The sequence below is a fragment of the Chrysochloris asiatica genome, unplaced genomic scaffold, assembly GCF_000296735.1.
Source record: "Chrysochloris asiatica unplaced genomic scaffold, ChrAsi1.0 scaffold00290, whole genome shotgun sequence".
Lineage (NCBI taxonomy): Eukaryota > Metazoa > Chordata > Mammalia > Afrosoricida > Chrysochloridae > Chrysochloris > Chrysochloris asiatica.
The window spans coordinates 709320-717054 of NW_006408808.1; the positions used below are offsets into that span (position 1 = coordinate 709320).

The 7735-nt window shown below is 39.4% G+C and overlaps 1 protein-coding gene across 7 annotated transcripts in view; it reads right to left on the reverse strand.

Moving 5' to 3' along the window:
* FOXP1 (forkhead box P1) overlaps positions 1–7735 on the reverse strand; it is a 519679-nt gene that overhangs the window by 278464 nt on the left and 233480 nt on the right. The window lies entirely within an intron of this gene.

The window sequence follows — 7735 nt, forward strand, 5'->3', positions numbered from 1 at the left end:
AAGATTTACACCCTCAGAAACCCTGTACAGGGTCGCTATGGGTCGGAATCGACTCGACGGCACTTAACAACAACAATTTATATATATATATATATCTTGCTCAAAGAGCAAGTATATGTTGCCATTTCTACGCATCCCATAAAAGCTTCCAAACCGGGTGATTGTGAATTACATGAAAAAGAATTACAAAGACAATCGATTTTAGTGTAGAAATTGAAAAATATAGGGGAAAGTGTTAAGTATCCCACTAATAGGCAGGGATAATAATTGGTAACATTTTGATGCAGGCTTTCTCACGTTTCTTCTCCTATCGATCCTTACATGATGGTTACTTTTCAGTTATTAAATATTCTACTTGAGTATGATCATTAATAGGCACATAATCTTATATTAAACTTACATGTAATTATTTAATTATTCTTCTAATGGCAGAGATGATGGTCTTTACATTTTTTCATATCATAAATAACACTACAATGAACATCTTTATGTATAAATCTTCCTGTATACCTCACGGGATTTCTGTAGGTTAAATTGCTAATGCTGACAATGATGGGATGGGAATGAGAAACACTAACAAGACCTAATGTTTATAGAGCATTTACTGTGTGCTGTACAGTATCAAGTATTTTATATTATGTTACTAGACTAAGCACTGGATTGCTAACCACAAATTCAGTGGTTCGAACTCACCATTTGCTTCTAAGAAACTCTATACAAGGTCGCTATGAGTCAGAACGAACTCACCAGTAACTTAACAACAATAACATTGAATTGCTGATAGTATCTCCATTGGACAGACAGGGAAATTGAGGCATAGCTAACTTACCCACTCTCACCGAAATATAAGTTGTTGCTGTTAAGTGCGGTCAACTCTATTCTGACCCACAGATTTTCCATATAGGGTTTCCAAGGAGTGGCTGGTGGATTTGAAACACCAACCTTGTGATTATCAGTCCAGTGCTTATCCTACAATGCCCAACAAGACTCCAAATAGCAACCTCTCAGTATAAGTGTAATCACTACATCAAGATAGGATGAAATTGCTTTCAGGAGCTTTGGGAGCGTAGTGGTTACGAATCAGGCTGCTCATCTCATGGTCAGGAGTTCGAAACTACCAGCTGTTCTGTGGGAGAAAGATGAGGCTTTCTGCTCCCATAAAAATTTACAGCCTTGGAAACCCTGTGCAGGGTCGCTATGAGTCAGAATGGACTCCACGGCACATAACAACAACAACCCAAAGCCACACTGATTCCAAAATGGTTTCACAACTTTATATTCCCACCAACAAATAAGACCGCTCCAGTGCTATACCACTTACTGTAAGGTTTGTGGAATTAGTCCAAGACCTTCTGACTAGTTTACAGGGTGTTTATCAGTAGAGTGTAAGAGTATGGAATAGGCAGATTGTATTATAGGACCTTACCCAAACCAAGCCAAACCAAACTCACTGATATGGTGCTGGTTGGTGGTTATGTACCTTGGAGTTGGTTCTGACTCCTAGAGACCAGAGGCTGTAAATCTTTATGGGAGCAGAAAGCCTCATCTTTCTCCCATGGAACAGTTGGTAGTTTTGAACAGCTGACCTTGAGGTTCGCAGCCCAATTCATAACCACTATGCTACCAGAGCTCCTTACTGACATGGAGTTGATCTCAACTCATAGTGACTCTATATAACATTTCTAAAGCTGTAAATCTTTAGGGGAGCAGAAAGCCTCATCTTTCTCCTGCAGAGCAGATGGCGGGTTTCAACAGCCTACGAACACTTAGCAGTCCAGTATTTATCCTGCAGTACCAATATGTGACCTGGAATTTAGACTTTCTCATTGTTGCTTAGTGCCATCAAGATGGTTCTAACTCATAGCAATCCTATGTACAACAGAACAAAACACTTCCTGATCCTGAGACATCCTCATAATTGTTACCTTTAAACCCCTTGTTGCCACCACTGTGTCATACAACTACTTATTACTACATCTAAAATATTTGGGAACAAATTCTAGGGATACATTAGTTAGTAATCACTTAGATCCTAAGAAGAAATCTTTTACAAATTATAGGTAGATAACTCCCTGGGGTCCCAGAACCCATACCTTGGGAGACATGAGGTCACTAAGCATATAGCATGGTTCATAGATCACAGCTTTATAATGTAGTCTACTGTAGTGCTGTAGGATAAGCACTGGACTACTAACCACAAGGTCGATGGTTCAAACCTCTGAAACTCTACACAGGATCGCTATGAGTTGGAACTGATTTGATGGCACTTAACATCAACAAAACCAACATAGTCCATCCAGTCAAAGCTCCCTATCCTACTGTGGTGAGTAGCAGCTGGGATCTTAAAAGTTTCCGAGTGGCCATTGAAGGTACAACTATTGGTCTCTTGGGTCCAGAACTATGAAACGTTCTTTTAAAAAATTGAAGATACACGGAAACAATGAGTCCAATAAACTACCAGACCACATGAACATCACCCTCCAGGACCCTGAGACCCGAAGAATTAGATGGTGCCCCACTATCACTACTGATGGCTCTGAAAGAGATCACGTTAGGAGGTCCTGGATAGAGTAGAAGAAAAAATGTGTAACGAAACCCCAAATAATTAAAACGACAACAAGCTTCCTGGTCAGCTAGGAACTGACAGCCCCTCCAAGACTATGCCCCTCTATCAGTGTTCAGCTCTGGAACTGAACTCACATCTAGGGCTCAAGTTTCAGCCAAACAACAGACAAATCTATAATGGGATCATAATACCAGGAAGGGACACACACCTTAGAAAAGCAACCATTTGAGATCAGATCGTTCAGAATGGTTAGGACAAAGTTCAGAATGGTTAGGCAAGAAGGAAGAAAGGAAACAGGAAATGTACGGAGGAGGAAGATCTACACAGAGGGGATTGTAATCAATGACATGTAACAAATACTGTATAAATCAGTAAATGGACAACTGATCCACTCCGTTAAACCATCACCCAATTCACAACTGGTAGTTAACTGCACTGGAGTTGGTTATAACTCATAGCAATCCTGTATAGGGTGTCCGAGGAGCAGCTGGTGGGTTTGAACTTCCGCCCTGTGATTCACAGTCCAGTGCTGATGCTATAGCGCCACACCAGGAGTCCTTCAATTTACAATTAAAAAGTTGAAAAAAACAATGAAAACATTGAAAAGATAGGTAATAATACCTTAAGTGCCTTCAAGTCAGTTCTGACCCATAGTGATCCTGCATAGGGTTTCCAAAGAGCAGTAGGTGACTTTGAACCACCCAACTTGAGGTTCAACCTGACCTTGCAGTCCAGCGCATTAACCCACAGCACCACACCAGGTAACTAATATACTTAACATTAAACTGAGCAGAGAAAACTCTAAGGACATTTGTCAAAACACTGACAGCAAATCTACTACCCAAAAAATATAGACTGAAAAAAAAATTTTTTTTTTGGGGGGGGAAGGTAGGTGCTAGAAACATGAGGTCTGTGAAACTGTAACTGCAAAAGTATACAACACAGACATGTGACGTTCAGAGCAAAAGACACTTGGATTCTTGTCAGAGGGAGCAGGAGCCTGTGGAATATAAAAACGATGGTATCCAAGCTATGGTCTATGCCAGAGAACTTAAACCACCAGGGATTGTCACTAAGTGAAACGTAAAAACTCAGGCTCAAAGCAGAACAGGAGGGAAAAAAATGCAGAAAGGCTGAAAGGGAGCTAATATAAGGCCCCTGTTATCTCCTAAGAGATGCTGTCAAATTATAAGTGAGTTAATTAAGAAAACACCTTCAAATTTTACTATTATTTGGAAATTAGTCTGTATTGTGATTAGTTAAGAGATGAATTAGTTAAAATTCAATATAAAGTATGCGAAATATGGACACCGCCAACCAAATAAGCAGACTTGTTAACCCTCATCTAATCTCTGGAAATCACACTCAATTCAGCCAATGGTCTGTGTAAACAGATAGACCCTGGACCATTTCCTGGAGACCAATAAACTCAGATGCTCAGGTCCAGCAAAAAAGACCTTTACTCACTGTATGCTCCCGTTTCTCACAGGACAAACACAACTTTGCTTATCTCAAAATTACAAACGGCAAAATGTCAAAGATACAGCTCTTGGGCATTTAATATCTAAGTCATACGCAAAACCCATATAGCTCAGCGTCCACTTTCTATCCATTATCTCCTGAATGAAAGAATGTGCACATTCTGAATTACTGTTTTCTAAATTTTACCAAGGTTTTCAAAACTTCCACCAACATAGACGCAAATAAAATCTTCCTCTCTGGGTGACTAAAGCTTTATTGCCTAAATCACTCGCCTACCAATTAGTCAGAGGCATTTCTTGCGCACCTTATCTTCATCTGCTTTTACATTTTTATTGACAGTTAATGCATGTGTTTATGCATTGTCTCATCGTGATTAGATTGTGAGTTCTTAGAATGCAGGGAAACCAAGGATAACAGTTCTTCAAATCTCCTAGTTGACCATGCAGCTAGGAACACAGAACATAGATAGGCTGAGTGTTTAAAGTTAATTTTATTTGGTATGGGAGCCAGAGTCTATGACCTCTGCTCCTTGCATGACTCACTGTATCCTTTTCTTTAGTAAGCTGACACATTATTCTCTGAACCATTAATGATACCCAAACTTCTCATCTGTAGACTGCTGGTCAGTGGGAAAGAAACTCTGCAAGTATGATGGCTCCTACAACATCATTGACCACTATAAAAACTGCGAAATAAAGACTTGTGAAGTAGTTGCCTCGATTTTGACAGTACAAAATAAAAGTTTCTGGAAAGGAAATCATGCTAGATCTGCAATTCACAAATCCAGGGATGGCCAAACTTTTTCTGTAAGGGGCCAGACAGTAAATATTTCAGGCTTTGTCAGACACATACTCTTTTGCAAGCATTTAATTCTGCTCTTGCAGTATAAAAGCAGCCACGCCAAACCCACTGTCACTGAAAAGACTGCAGCTCATTACGACCCCAGACAGGGTTTCTGAGATTATCAGTCTTTATGGGAGCAGACAGCCTTATCTTTGTTTCACGAAGCAGTTGGTGGGTTTGAATCATCCACCTTTGTAGAGCAACCCAACATTTAACCAAGAGCAGCACCAAAACTCCTTAAAGCAGCCATGTTGTTGTTGTTGTTGTTGTTGTTAAGTACCGCTGAGTCAATTTCAACTTATAGTGACCCTGTATAGGGTTTCCAAGGAGCAGCTGATAAGTTTGAACTGCCCATAGACAATGAAGAGTAAACTACATGGGTGTGCCAATGTGCCAATAAAACTTTATTTAGAAATGTATGTGGCAGGTTAGATTTGGACTCTGGGTAATAATTTACTAATCTTTGGTCTAGTCTGTAGGATTATTTAAAACACTGCTTTATCAAGGGATAAGAGTGGAGAACGGGACCCTACCCAGAGAAGCAGCAATGCCAGAGATGGAGGCACAGACAATGACGTGGAGAGATGGAGCAGCTGAGGGCTTTAGACCCAGAGAGGGAGAGGGGCTGTAGAGCAGGCTTTGCAGTGTATATACCTTTTGGTTGGTTGATGACGCATGGAGGGGACTGTAACCATGGTAATGAAACGATATACTACAGGATGAATGTAAAGCTAATGCTCTCCCATGTACACTATCACATAATTCACAATATAACATTAAAAAAAAACAAAAACGAAGATACATTCTAAAAACAAAACAAAAAAACACACAACATGGCTTTGTAGCTACAACTACCCAGTGAAATACTATATTGTGAATGGCTGAGACAAGTCTAAAATTATCTTTCCATAATACAATTTTGACTATTATAATTGTGAATCACTGTTCTACTGAGAAGGAATCCTTGTGTGGCACTGTGTGGAAACGCTGTGTTGTTGTTAAGTGCCATCAAATTGGTTCCAACTCAGTAATTCTCTGTAGGGTTTCTGAGGAGCAACTGGTGAGTTTGAACCATCAACCTTGCAGTTAAAACCGACCTTGATGTGCTTACCCTGTGGCGCCACACCAGGACTCCACTGGAAACCCTATATGGGGTCAATGAGTCAGAATCGACTCAACGGCACTTGATAGCAACAACAATAGTACAGAGAATCTTGGCAATTAGAACTGTGAATATTACATTTCAAATTATGCATGCTATTTCTGTCCTCTTAAACACACACACACACACACACACACACACAGAGACAAAACAAGAAGGATAAAATAAACCAATATACAGCTAGACATGATGCAATATATACAGTTCACACCCAGCACAAAACTTTGTGTTTCAAAGACAAGTATAAAATTAATGAGATAATCAATATTATACTACAAATGCACCTTGTAAAGGCATCTTCGCTTAGCACTTTGGCTGCTGAATTCCTATTGAGTTGAAATGGAAATATTACCATGAAGAGGGGAAAAAAATGAGGCTAGGTAAGCAATCTTATCCCAGTATTATTTATCAGACACATTAGGACGAAAAATAGTCAGGAACGAATGAGCAGTGTATGCCATTCTCTCTGACTTTGTCACCTTGTGAAAGGTTGTCGAGTTCTTAGTGGGGATAACAAGAGTCACTAAATACAGGAGGCTCTAAAACTGGACCAACTTTTACAGTGTAGCCTTGAAAACTTAACACTAAATAATTATAATAACAAAAGCCCCTTTTGCCCCTCCTTAACATGTCACACCTTATTTTATTTTATTTTTTCTCCAAATTCTTTCTTCCTTTGGCTCTAAGAGCACAGCCCTGCTGCTGAAAACCGAAAGACATGATACGCACAATTTTCCCTCTAGTAGAAAGAGGTATATTGTGCCCTTCAGTGAACATAAAATTGATATTATCATCTCTTAGTTTATATCTCACTACTTAACCTTCAGATTAAAAGTTATTGGATTTGAATGACTAAAAAGACATTCATTGTGTCACCTTTCCTTCAATGTGGAGGGATAGGAGAAGTTGGGGACCAGACAAGGGACAATGACAAAAAACTGAATTTAGGATCAGCTTTGCTTCTTTCCACAAGGGACAGGGGCAATGATAATTCATTTGTGGCTATGTCACAGATAGACTGTGCAATAAATGGTCTGCTTTGAGAAGATTTGCTGAAGATGACGTCGTTTTATGAAGTGAATTGTATTCTGAAGTATAGTATAAGAAAGAACAGTCTAAAAAATAGAGATAAAACTGTTATATCAAGGAGAAACTTAAGGCTACCAGCCTTAAAGAAAAAAATCCTATCTCCTCCATAACGTATCTGCACCGTCAGCTTATGCAGAAGAATCTGGAAAATGTCCTCTGAGAGGAATTAAGGGACAACAGGAATTCCTTCTGTCCTTAAAACACTCAGACAGGAACCTACCTTGCCAACATGAAGCAGCTTAATCTATACCTCCAATATTCCAATAACACTTGCTGTTTAATAATTAAACACCTTGTATTTTTCCAACAAAAGAAACACAACAGGAACACCTCCCAACCTGAAAACCACATTCATTCTAAGAAGATTGTGTCAATATGGAACAAAGACCTTATCAAACATCTCAGAAGTTTTGTTCTCCAAAAGAGATAAGCCCATTCCATGATCAAAAGGAACACAAGCGGTTTATTAGCACTTCCCATGTGACTTTTGGAAGATATACTCATTAGTAAGCTGTTGTTGTTGTTGTTAAGTGCCGTTGAGTCGGTTCTGACCCATAGCGACCCTGAACAGGGTTTTCAAGGGTGTAAATCTT